The following is a 13,693-nucleotide window of genomic DNA, read 5'->3' as shown; positions in this document are numbered from 1 at the left end:
ATCTATCAAAAGCCTGCATGACAGGGTAACAAAGGAGCACAACTAGGTGACAAGGACAAAACATTGACGCTCTATAGCAAAAAGGGCCTGAATAAGGCCCTTCTTGCCAGGATCATCAGGTATTAATTTTAACTGAGGATTACTTTTTAATTGTAATCAACATGCTTAAAAAGGCAAAGTTCACCTTTAACGAAAAATATAAAACAAACATGTTTTTGCAGGAAACAGGAGCCTGCACCCGAGATCAGTGAAAAGCGGGTGCATTGTCAGGCTAAACACTCTTCCTCCAGCTCTTTGCCCATACCTTTGTTCAGGCTGTTAGAAAGCTGGAGGAATTGTCAACAAAACTACAAGTGTGCTAATTACCACACTCTTGTCTACGGAAAACTACAAGTCCGTCTGTCCTGGCGGAAGATTGCACTTGTGAATAAACGACGCATCTGTGGGGGCCAATCACATGCCTCCCTGATGGTATGGCATGATGGTCTGCCTATATCTCTCAGCACACCTTTGATCGGGCAATGGTGAGGAACGTAGACAAAGCGGTCGACTAAGGAAACTTAATGCAGATGAAAGAGACATCATGCTTACTACTTACCTTCAACATCAGAAGATGTCCAGCAGTGCACCAGTACAGAACTGGCAGAAACCAGGAGGACCCGGGTACACCCATCTACTATCCGGAGAGGTCTGACCAGAAATGGTTTTCATAAAAAAAAAAAAAAAAAAAATTGTGGCAAAAAAGCCATACCTTCAACAATACTAAGCAACTCAACTATGCACGAAAAGATAGGAACTGGGGTGTAGAAAAATGGCAGCAGGTGCTCTGGACCGAAGAGTCAAAATTTGAAATTTTTGGCTGTGGCGGGAAGCAGTTTGATCGCTGAAGGGCTGGAGAGCGGTACAATAATGAGAGTCTGCAGGAAACAGTGAAGCATGGTGGAGGTCCCTTGTAAGTTTGGCTGCATTACTGCAAATGAAGTTGGAGATTTGGTCAGGATTGATGGTACCCTCAATGCTTAGAAATACAGACAGATACTTATCCATCATGCCATACCAACAGGAAGGCGTGTGATTGGCCCCAAATTTATTCTGCAGCAGGACAACGACACCAAACATACAATGTCATTAAGAACTATCGTCAGTGTAGAGAAGAACAAGGAGTCCTGGAAGTGATGCTTTGGCCCCTACAGAGCCCCAATCTCAGCATCATTGAGTCTGTCTGGGATTACATAAAGAGACAGAAGGATTTAAAGCAGCCTACATCCACAAAAGATCTATGGTTAGTTCTCCCAGATGTTTGGAGTAACCTACCTGCCGAGTTCCTTCAAAAACTGTGTGCAAGTATACCTAGAAGAAATTATGCTGTTTTGAAGGCAAAGGGTGGTCACACCCAGTACTGATTTTCGTAAAATTTTGTTTATTTTTATCAATTAACTATAGACACTTCTAATGGCATATTTAATCGAAATCAACTTTTATCATATCATACCTGCCTTAAACTTTTGCACAGTGTATACACACATACATATACACACACATTGCCTTGCAAAAGTATTCACCCCCCTTGGCTTTTTACCTATTTTGTTACATTACAGCCTTTAGTTCAATGGTTTTTTTTAATCTGAATTATATGTGATGGATCAGAACACAATAGTCTAAGTTGGTGAAGTAAAATTAGAAAAATATATACATAAAACTATTTTTCAGAAATTAAAAACTAATTGGCATGTGCGTATGTATTCACCCCCTTTGTTATGAAGCCCATAAAAAGCTCTGGTGCAACCAATTACCTTCAGAAGTCACATAATTAGTGAAATGATGTCCACCTGTGTGCAATCTATGGCTGAACTTGCACTGCACAGACATCGTATGTGATCGGCGCCTGCGGTGTGGGTGCGAATCACATGTAATGTCCGAGATCGCACATATGTGAACCTAGGCTTAAGGTTCCATTCAAACCTGAGAAGAGCACAGCGACAGCTGCTGCAGTGCGTTTTTTTTTTAGCTTTATTTTCGTTTTTTAGTGGAGCGTTTTTAGGAGCGGCACCGTTCATTTGAATGGGCTTCCCTCTGCTCTAAAAACACTTGTGCAACAAATCTTGGCACAGAGCCAGGAGTGTTTGCGTTTGCCGCAATGGTAGCGCATTTTGTCGCTTGACAAACCAGGCAAAAATCGCAACTGTGTTTGGGGTGTCATTAAGAAATAATGGCAGCGCAAACGCATCGCGTTTTGTTGTGATTCTGGAATCACGGCACATCCGCTTGCAATCCAAATCGTTCAGGTGTGAATGGAGCCTTAAATGCTTTGTTCAAAAGATTTCAGTAGCAATTGTGGCTTCCATATTTCTTTCAGAACAAGATTCCTTTAAGCCAGGGATGCCCAACCAGTGGCCCACAACCTCCTAATCTGGGGTGGCCAATTGGCAAGCCCAGATACCACCATCTCAGGGCATTAGGGTTGTTAATGAGGTCGGTGGTAGAGGAAGCCAGCGGCTGCGGAGCAGAGCCACATAAGCCGATGCTTCCTGTATAGCGCCGTCTCCTGTCACAGGTAAAGTGATACCAAATGCACTCTGCCTGGGACACCAACAGCTGGAGATAGCAGAATGGAAGACTTATTAAAAGGCAAGTTTATTACTAAAATCAGTGTGTATATATGTTATGTATATCTGTTCTGCAGCGGTTACTAGGCTGCTTTCAAACTGATCTGCAGGTGCAGCACAGTGCACCTGCGGGTTACCTGCCCTGAGATATAGGCCCCTTTCACACGGTCGGACCGTTTAGGTCCGCCTCTCAGTTTTGACGGCGGACCTGAGTGGGCGCTCCATGCTAGTCTATGGAGCGACAGATGTCAGCGGTGACATGTCCGCTGATATCCGACCCGGTCTGATCTGCTAAAAGCAGACGGATGCCTCTACGTTCAGATCCGTCGCTGGCAGATCGGGTGAGATCTGATGAAAACGGACATGCTGTCCGTTTTCGTCTGATCTCTCCATAGAAACCAGCAGCGCTCGACAAGCCCCTCCCCGCTCACTGAGCAGAGAGGGACCTGTCATCCGCCGGACTCCGTGGAAGCGGATCCACCTTGTGAGAATGAGGCCATGGACTTCTGTTATTACCTGTGAATTTGGTGCGCTTTCAGAAAATGCACTACACCTGCAGCATATAATAGAAGTCTATGGCAAAGTGCAGCAATTACCCCTCAGAAAAGCCACAGGTGCACTGCACCCGTGGTGTAGGTAAACCACAGCGTATCAGTGTGAAAGCCTTAGGCCCCTTTCACACAATCGGTCTGACCCAATCAGATCCTCCATTTACCTCCAATCCAATAAAAAAACAGAAGGGGATCTGTCCTCTTCCGTCTGGGCGGAACGGCGGGCCCGTAGAGTAGGCTGTGTCCATATATGCAGAGTGGACATGGACCTGCCATCTGCCCGCTCCTCCCATTGTGGTCCGTGACAGGTTACCAAGTTGCTTAAGTGACCCTCGCTCTTCGAAAGATTGGGCACCCCTGCTTTAAGCCCATTCCATCCTCTCTACGCAGCACTGTGCTCATCACAAGTAGTCCACAATATTCAACTAGATTCCAAACAGCTCCCTTAGTGCTATGGTCTATACTTTTCTGCAGTTTTATATATCTGCTTCACAGTACAACAGAACAGAGTCTTTCCCTGTGTACACATAGGAAGCCTTTCTTTTTTTTTTTCTTGCAGCAAAATAATCCTGCAGCTCAGGACATCAGTTTTCTATTATAAAGTGACATATTCATGCTGCACTCCATTACTCACCATCTAGAAAAGTCCATGTCACTTTGCCACTTAGTTTATATGGTGAAGGGGGAAGAGTGAAATGGCCAGATTGTGAAATCAATCTGTATTTAGATCATTGCAAATGGAAATATTTACTGCAAGGCATATAATGTAGTACAGATGTATGGAGGACACTTTTAATCAGGAATATAAAGCAGAGGAACTATCCACCCATAACTGGGCAGATGCCGAAAGGTGACATCAACTACCAGCGAAAACACCAAATTTAACACACCTGCTCCCCACTCACACCTGAGACCTTGTAACACTAACGAGTCACATGACACCGGGGAGGGAAAATGGCTAATTGGGACCAATTCACTTACTGGAACCATGTCCTGTGGTCCGATGAGACCAAGATAAACGTATTTGGTTCAGATAGTGTCAAGCGTGTGTGGTAGCAACCAGGTGAGGAGTACAAAGACAAGTTTGTCTTGCCTACAGTCAAGCATGGTGGTGGGAGTGTCATGGTCTGAAGCTACATGAGTGCTGCCGACACTGGGGAGCTACAGATCATTGAGGGAACCATGAATGCCAGCGTGTACTGTGACATACTGAAGCAGAGCATGATCCCCCTCCCTTCAGAGACTGAGCCGCAGGGCAGTATTCCAACATGATAACGACCCCAAACACACCTCAAAGATGACCACTGCCTTGCTAAAAAAGTTGAGGGTAAAAGGTGATGGACTGGCCAAACATGTCTCCAGACCTAAACCCTATTGAGCATCTGTGGGGCATCCTCAAACGGAAGGTGGAGGAGCACAAGGTCTCTAACATCCACCAATTCCGTAATGTCATCATGGAGGAGTGGAAGAGGACTCCAGTGGCAACCTGTGAAGCTCTGGTGAACTCCATGCCCAAAAGGGTTAAGGCAGTGCTGGAAAATAATGGTGGCCAGACACTTTGGGCCCAATTTGGACATGTTCACTTAGGGGTGTACTCAATTATGTTGCCAGCGGTTTAGACATTAATGGCTGTGTGTTGAGCTATTTTGAGGGGACAGCAAATATACACTGTTATACAAGCTGTACACTCACTACTTGTAGCAAAGTGTCATTTCTTCAGTGTTGTCACATGAAAAGATGTAATAAAATATTTACAGAAATGTGAGGGGTGTACTCACTTTTGTGAGATACTTTATATAACAGTTCAGATATTACTTCAATGAGGATATATAGAAAGTCAAGCACAGCTAGTTTATACTGTATAACACAAGTAATGGGCTTCTAGTGAAAACCTAATGCTTTGTGGTAAATGTTGAGTGTACTGAGCTCTCTCACAAATGGTCCCAGCAGCATTAGTAGTCCCATTAAGTTCACATGTACAACAACAAAGCAAAGAATTCTGGGACGAGTCATCCTGAGATCACCAGTTACCATACAGAATGCCAACAGATACACAATGTCAGCTTGGCACAGCATTCAGTGCCAGGACCACAGCACAGGCACCTCCCTGAATATCCAAGACGATGTGCCATTAACTGGAGAAGAATAATGTGCAATAACCCATGGCAACAAATCGGACCTCAGATTCCTGTAGTGAGATTGTGGATTTTCCTGGGCATCACAGAATATTGCAGTTCTCCGCAAACGTAGCTCTTTGTAATGGCTCATTCAGATGGGGGGAGGGGAATAAAAAACTGATACCTACACAGGATTTTCTTACAGAAAGTGCAAGGCAAGCCACCTCCTCACACCACTCGGCGGCTGAGAAAATTTAATGAAATGGCAGTGTATCATTTCAATAAAGTTTCTTTTAAAAAAAAAAGTGCAATGCGCCATGATTAGCACTGCAGTGATCTCACTGCAATGCACCACACACCACACTACATTGTAATGCAGCACCTGGTGTGAATAGACCCAAGGGTTCTGTTGTGTGCTGTGAAGAGAGATGTGCCAATATGACATAAATAAACACACTGCGCCCTTTTCTTTTTTCCAACTTTTTTGAAAGTAACGTTTCGTTTAAGGCTGGGTTCACATATGTGCCCCTGTGGTTTGCAGTCCGGGGTCCGGAGCATTCCAGTTCACCAGTTTAGGCGCGATTCAGGCAAAAATTCACACCTGAACCAGTGAACAGGAACGCACCGAACCCTGGACTGCCAACCGCAGCCTCACATTTGTGAAGCCCACCTTTTTTGAAAGCTGGACCCAAAAACGCACAGGACTCTTTTTTTTTGCTGACTTTTAATGTTAGGACATTTACCTGTCCTTAAATTCAGTGAAATTCATTGTCTGTAAGGGAAACCGGCAGTGAAGCCTTGCGGATTCACAGCCGGTTTCCTACTGCGCATGCGTGAAGCACGCTGCCCTTTCTAAATGGCCTGGCGGTGGGGGAAAGGAGTGGGGCCGAACATTTGAGAGCTCTCGCGGCGGCAAGGTCTCCCAGAAGTGGGGACAGGTACCTGTCAAAACCAAGTACCCGTTCCATCCCCTCTCCCACGAAAGGTGCCAAGTGTGGCACCGGAGGGGGGGGAATGGGGGGAGGCAGATAAGCGGTGCCTACCCTTTTGGGTGGAACTGCACTTTAAGCTGAATTCCAGGCATGTGTATTTTTGCATAGTTACATTAGCCTAGCTTAGATCAATGCATGTACTCTACCCTGCCTAATCCCTGGAATCAGTAGACACTGGTACTACAGTGATGCTGTTTAGTGAATACAGGAGGTCACCCGCTTGGCATGAGACTTTGCATTCGCTCAATAAATGCAAAGTGTTCCTTGACTGGATGAGGTGGAGACGGTGATGTCATTAGCCCACCTCTCCACACTGCTCCCAGAGGCATATCCAAGCTAAACCAATGTACCTATGTCAAAATTGTCCCAACATGCTGAACTGAAATAAGGAACTGCATGTCCTACTTTTTTTTTTGCACAGTGGTCTGAACTGACTCTATAGTACGCAAGGCAAAATTGTCTAGTCTGTGGTGGGTAAGGTTGCCTAGCGTAGCCCAATGCATATGGTGTAAAGCAGGGGTCCTTAAACTACGGCCCTCCAGTTGTTCAGGAACTACAATTCCCATCATGCCTAGTCATGTCTGAATGTCAGAGATTTACAATGCCTCATGGGATGTGTAGTTCTGCAACAGTTGGAGGGCCGTAGTTTGAGGATCCCTGGTGTAAAGGGTCCCTAAATTGCTTCCAGTTGAATGCATTTAGGCCTGTAAGCCATTCACACCCAAAAAAAATAAAATAAACTTCTTCCCTCCCTCTAGCGCAGTTTTTAATCCCAGCACATACACACGTATAAAAAAAAAAAAAAAAAAGTGTACACATGTCAATTATGCAGAAATACTGACTGCGGTTGCAGAATTTTCTACTATGATGTTCTGCAACCAACTGAATTCTTAGACCCATTTCACACTGGGGCGTTTTTCAGGCGCTTTTGGGCTAAAAATAGCTCCTGAAAAATGCCTCCCCTACAGCCCCAGTGCTTTCATACTGGAGCAGTGCGCTTGCGGGACATTAGAAAAAAGTCCTGCAAGCAGCATCTTTCGGGTGGCACGGGAGCGCTGTATACACCACCCCTGCCATTGAAATCAATGGGCGCTGCTGAAGCGCCTCAGCAGTGGCGCTTTTAACCCTTTATTCAGCCACTAGCGTGGGTTTAAAAATGCCCAGCTAGCGGCCAAAAAGCGCCGCTATAACAGCAGTAAAGCGCTGCTAAAATTAGCGGCGCTTTACTGCTAACCACACCCACCTCAGTGTGAAAGTAGCCTTAGACCCCTTTCACACTGCCAGCGTTTTTCAGGCACTACAGCGCTAAAAATAGCACCTGAAAAAAGCGGCTCCATTCACTCCAGTGTAAAAGCCCAGGGGGTTTCACATTGGAGCGGTGCGCTGGCAGGGCATCACAAAAAGTCCTGGCAGCAGCTTCTTTGGAGCAGTGAAGTCACCGCTCCTCTACCGCTGCTCCCCATTGAAATCAATGGGGCAGCGCTGCGATCCCACTGGCAAAACGCCGCTCCGGCAGCGTTTTACGGGCAGATTACCCCCCCCCCTATTCGCCCCGCTAGCAGCCAAATAGCGCCGCTAAAACGATGGTAAAGCCACCGGCGCCCCCCTGCGGCTCGGTGTGAAAGCCGTCTTAAAGATTGCGGAGCACAACACGGCTGTGTGCATGGGCCCTTAATACACAATACTATTGCATTTAGTTTGGTAAGCAGCCATACACAATACTAGTTTGAAAGCATTTCTTTTTACACCCATGTGCATAAGCTATAAGACCTTACTAAATGAGGTTGTTAAAAGGAAAAACACTGATTTTTCTTTGAAATTTTCTAATATTTGATTTGATATCTGCAGACTTAGAAAATCACAGCAGATAAAGTCTATGAAAGGACAAAAAAAACCAACAACCCTCAGAAGCAAATGCCTAAGCTAGATGGCATGCTGGTATCCATGGCAGCAATCAGGAAGCCGACATACTTTTCATTACTGCACATGCACCCGCAGCACCTAGAGAAAAGAATAGCCTGCCTATCCAAATGTAGATGTATGGAAGCTGGGATCGTGTGCACTGAACAGGGGGACAATGGCTACCCAACCGTTGCCATTGTTACCAGAACGCTGCCTGTATGGACCAGTTAGAACTGCATCTGTGACCTGTTTTTTTTTCCCTTTCTGTAGACTAATGTTATGAGATGGAGTGGGGGGGGGGGGGGGGGGGGGGGGGGGAATAGACTACATTTTATTAACAGAAATTGCACTTAGTAGTAAAAAAGGATAGCGGGTAACATTACATATTATGGACTTCACCCAGAAAAAAATAAAAATAAATATATAAAAAAAAACAACAAGAACTAGACAGGTAGTGAATTTTCACAAAATGTATTAATTTGTTGCTTTTAATCTTGAAGTGTTACTAAACCCACAACAGTAAAATCAGTCTGTATATGCAGCATATCATGCTTGTTATACTCACTGCGGAACTTAAGAGGTTAATCCTCTGCATTGGTAAGGCTGTTTTATCCTGTATGCCAGGGATATGCAATTAGCGGACCTCCAGCTGTTGCAAAACTACAAGTCCCATCATGCCTCTGCCTCTGGGTGTCATGCTTGTGGCTGTCAAGAGTCTTGCTATGCCTCATGGGACTTATAGTTCTGCAACAGCTGGAGGTCCGCTAATTGCATATCCCTGCTGTATGCACAGATTCTCCCCCTCCTGAACGGTCTATCTGGGGAAGGCCAGCTAACACAGGCAGGGTAGCCAACCTGCACATGCTCAGTTGTGTCTTTTATGCTGGAGAGAATACTTTGTTGATCAGAGCTAGCCAGGTCACATGATATTGACATCACACATGTGGGCGTGTATACAGGCTGCAGTGGAAATCTCCACCTTCCTGAACTCAACAATGGAGAAACTGTGCAGTTTATCACTGACTGTGGTATACAGATCAGCCAAAAAGGTATATAGTGGCAGTATTTTAATGGAAAAAAGAAGATTTATAAGCTGTGGGCACTGTGGGGGGGGCAGATGAACTATTTTCGTATTACGGAGTTTAGTAACACTTTAATCTTGTCACTTCTGCTTTGTAGCGCTGGGGTCCTTGGGTCAAATTCCTTCCAGGACACTACCTGCATGGAGTTTGCATGTTCACCCTATGCTTGGGTGGATTTACTTTGAATACCTCCTGAACTCCGAAGGCTCAGGGCCTAGCATGTGTGTATGTATGGAAGATAGCGACTTTAGACTGTAAGCTCCTTGAGGGCAGGGACTCATTCAATGTACAAAATATAATATATATGCCTGTAATACATAATTAGGAAGGGAGTTCTGCTGGAACAGCGTACCAAACCAACAAAGACTGCTACAGCTAGGAAAAAAATTAAAATAATGAAAGCTTTTTTTTTTTTTTTTCTAACTTCAACATGTTGCAGAGCACAATACTCTGTTCTCAAGCTGAAGGACACTGCTGTCCTCCCTAGGAGGCTGGGTGGTCTGTCTGAAGATACAATCACCCCCCCCAATCTACCAGCCTCTGTACTCATCCCCACTGCAATCACAATACATCCCAGTGCTCAGCACACAGCTGCAGGCCAACCACTGATCCCCCCTTCCCAGTGACTTCAAACATGGTGTGTCATTGATTATTCTTTATGAAGTTACTGATGAGGAGAAGATAAAAAACGCACTTCTACTGTCATCAAAGGACACGTGAGGCCACTCTACCGCCCCCTGTGGACAGAAAGCAGAACACAGCTGCCTTAGGAAAACCATTATATCAGAAAGCACTTATACTATTTTTCCTAGATGCTGGAAGGAATGAGGTTATTGCATGAAATCACACCTAGAAGAGTCAGCAACTGCAATAACACACAGCAACACAAAGCTAGAGCAAAAGGGGGGTGGAAAAAAAAAAAAAAAGGGAAGAAACAAAAGTGGAGCATCAGTCAAGTTTCATCTAACTAGTTGCTATTGTAACAATGTGTCTATTTCAGCTCCAGCTTGCATCAATGGACACAGATCACTGCTGATGAAGTATGGAAGAAAAAAAAAGAAACAAACTGCAAAGTTTTGTAAATAATTAAAAGGGTCCAAACCTCGTCTGTGTCATATATATTTATATTGCATTTTATTTATATTCATGCAGCTGAGTTTTTGGAAGCTTTATATATATATATATATATATATATATATATATATATATATATATATATATATATATATATCTTCCAAAAACGTATCTGCATAAACACATTTATGAATAAGAGACAAACTTTCAATAACTCATCTGCAAAAATATACAATACAAAGACATTTTATAAATAAATAAGAGACTAAAACTTTCAAAACTGGTCTGATTTTATAATATATATATTATATATATATATATTATATATATATATATATATATATATATATACATACATACACACACACACACACACACACACACACACACACACACACATATATACACAGTATAAATTTCTATACAATATAAATGTATAAAATAGGTGGCTAAAGCTTCAAAAAAACTAATTTGATTAAATACATAAGATAAATATCCAATATAAACACATTTATAAATAAAAGGCTCATAGAACACTTGGGGGGGGGGGGGGGGGGTCATGTGCTCAGGTCGCCCCCCCCCTTACAATGAAAAGCTCGGGTTAACCCTTTATTGTCTGTCTGGGATAGCCCCCCCCTCCCATTGATATGGGGAGAGGGCTGGGATCCATTGATAACAATGTAGCGGAGCTCACACTCACCCCAGGAATGGACGTGTCCAGCGATCAGAGCGGACCGGACTCTCTCCCCGGTATATACGGAGCTCCCTCCTCCCCCGACTCTCATTCAACGTGCACTGAAAGCCCCAGCAGCAGCAGCCAGCCGCCCGGGCAGCCTGTCCCCGCCCCCCTGTGATGTCACCGGGCCCGCCCCCTCCAGACTGGCAGTCATCAGACGGTCCCTGGTGTATTGTGGAGAGATCCCTGAGTACAGGGGAGACCTCCATACACTGGAAGGAGAGCACAGCTCTGAGGAGGATGAAGTCACAGCTACACGTTGTCCCCGTCATGGGATTTCCATTGAAATCATTAGAAACGCTTTCAATACGTGTAGACGTGCGCTAACGTGTATTGTCAGGCGTTTTCAGCATGGTGCGTTGCGCAGCATTGTATTAGCTGTCACTGTATGGCTCCTAGCATTTTTGTAAGACCCCTTTCACACTGGGGCATTTTTCAGACGCTTTTGGGCTAAAAAAAGCGCCTGTAAAGCACCTGAAAAACACCTCCCCTGCAGTCCCAGTGCCCGAGGGCTTTCACACTGGCTACGTTAAAAAATGTCCTGCAAGCAGCATCTAAGAGCCCTTTCACACTTACAGCGCCTGGGCGTCGGCCGTAAAGTGCCGCTATTTTTAGTGGCGCTTTACGTCATTTTAGCAGGGCTTTTCGGACGCTAGCGGGGAGCTTCTAACCCCCGCTAGCGGCCATTAAAGAGTTCAAAGCGTCGCTGGCGCTAGTGGCGCTGCCCATTGATTTCAGGACACCGCTCAAGATGCTGCTTGCAGGAGTTTTTTTGACATCCTGCCAGCGCACTACTCCAGTGTGGAGGCACTCGGGCTTTCACTCGGGCTTTCACATTGGAGTGACAAGAGAGGCGCTTTACAGTCGCTGTTTATAGCGCTATAGGGCCTGTAAAGCGCCTCAGTGTGAAAGGGGTCTTAAGCTAAAAAAAACGCTGCAAAAATCATTGGTAATAGCTTTTTTGTAGTAGTATTTTAGCAGTGTTTTAGGAGTTTAGGAGCGTTTAGAAGCATTTGCAGTTTATTGATGTTTTTGCCATTAGTCTTTGTGTACGCGGGACGTTTTAAAACCTCTCCTGAACAATGGAACTTTACAGCTAGTTACAGACGTTTGCGTTTAGAAGCGTTTTTTACATAGTAAATGGTCAGAAACAGTGGCAGCTGGTGGGTTTTTTTTGGGGGGGGGGGCAAACAACCACTCCCCTCTAGTGGCCAAGGGCACCTCTAGGTGACGGGTATCTGGCAGTGGCAGCAGGCATCTCCTCCATTCCTCCAGCTCGGCCGCCGTGCGTCTCCTCCCCTCCTCCTAGGTATCCAATAGGATCACCTGTACTTTTAGCCAATCGGGTGACAGGTCTCAAAACCTGTTTCCTGTTTGGCCGGGAGGAGGATTAGTGTATTTATTCACTGTTGTAACACACCTGGGTAGGCTCCGTTCCCCGAGCCCACCCTATTTTGAAGCCTATTAGAGCCTCTGGCTCTAATCAAGTGCTTTAACCCAACCCCCCCCCCCCCCCCCCACCACCACCACCACCATTGGAATGCATGCGCCCGGCATCCTGAAAGGGGCCAGACACATGGATAGGGGGAGCAGCACTTGTGCGCCCTTAATGGACAGGCAGCCCCTGGTCAGAAATGTATCTCCATTAAAAACACATATAAACTAAATGTGAGTTACTGCGTTTACAAGCTGTTACAGGCTTTTGGCGTTTCAAATGCCTCTGAACATCCATCCTGAACGCATTTTTTTGCTTTCCAAAAAATGCTTCTAAACTCAACTGCCTAGAAATGACTAGAAAGGACCCTGTGTACATGTACTGATAAGATAACAGAGGAGAGTTCAGAGACCAAAGCTATTGGCTACTGCCCCGTTTATAGTCCGGACGTACATGTTTTATGTCACCGCGTTCAGACCGATCGGATTTTCCGACAACTTTGTGCGACCGTGTGTATGCAAGACAAGTTTGAGTCAACATCCGTTGGAAAAAATCCATGGATTTTGTTGTCGGAATTTCCGATCAATGTCCGATCGTGTGTACAGGGCATAACATGAATTGTCAAGGACCAGTTTAGAGCATTCCTGAAGGGGGAGTTGCACTGTGTGCATGGCGTGTTTGACCCCTTGCAGGGTCTTATAAGGAAGTGAGCGATCATTGCATGTGGTGGCGGGAGCACTATTGGTGTGGAAGTTGTTTTGAAGCAAGGAAAAAACTTCACATCTGTAGATTTGTCATCTATATGTCACTAATAGACTTTTTCTTGAGCACCTTTATTTTTACTTATTTTGTGATAGTTTGTTGCTATTTTGTTTAAATGCAGCACTGTCTCATTCACTTGCTACATATTTTATCTTTCTGGGGAACACATAGGTGACAGCAGCAGCAATTCTGTTATTTTATCTTATTTGAATAACAGCGCGCAACTACCTTCATATATAAATTGTATCACACCTATTTCACATTAAGTTGTGCTGCAGCTATGGATGTTTTTGGTTATGTGGAATCACGAGAAATTAATTTAGATGAAGTGTTTAACACTCAGAACACTAATCAATCTGACACTATTGAAAGCACCTTTAGAAAATGAGGTCACTTAATGGAAAAGAAAATCAACACATGGTGGGACACCATAACA

General features: G+C 44.8%; 1 protein-coding gene across 1 annotated transcript in view; it reads right to left on the bottom strand.

Moving 5' to 3' along the window:
- The window catches only part of LHFPL2 (LHFPL tetraspan subfamily member 2), a 162,313-nt gene extending 151,143 nt beyond the window's left edge, over nucleotides 1–11,170 (bottom strand). Inside the window, exon 1 of the mRNA XM_073623816.1 lies at nucleotides 11,025–11,170. The gene's annotated coding sequence lies outside the window, so the exon portion shown is untranslated. The remainder of the gene's footprint in view (nucleotides 1–11,024) is intronic.
- Nucleotides 11,171–13,693: the final 2,523 nt, after the last annotated feature.

Source organism: Aquarana catesbeiana, linkage group LG01 (genome assembly GCF_042186555.1).
Source record: "Aquarana catesbeiana isolate 2022-GZ linkage group LG01, ASM4218655v1, whole genome shotgun sequence".
Classification (NCBI taxonomy): domain Eukaryota; kingdom Metazoa; phylum Chordata; class Amphibia; order Anura; family Ranidae; genus Aquarana; species Aquarana catesbeiana.
Note: the sequence above shows the minus strand (reverse complement) of the source record. Positions and strands in the feature narration are given on the sequence as shown.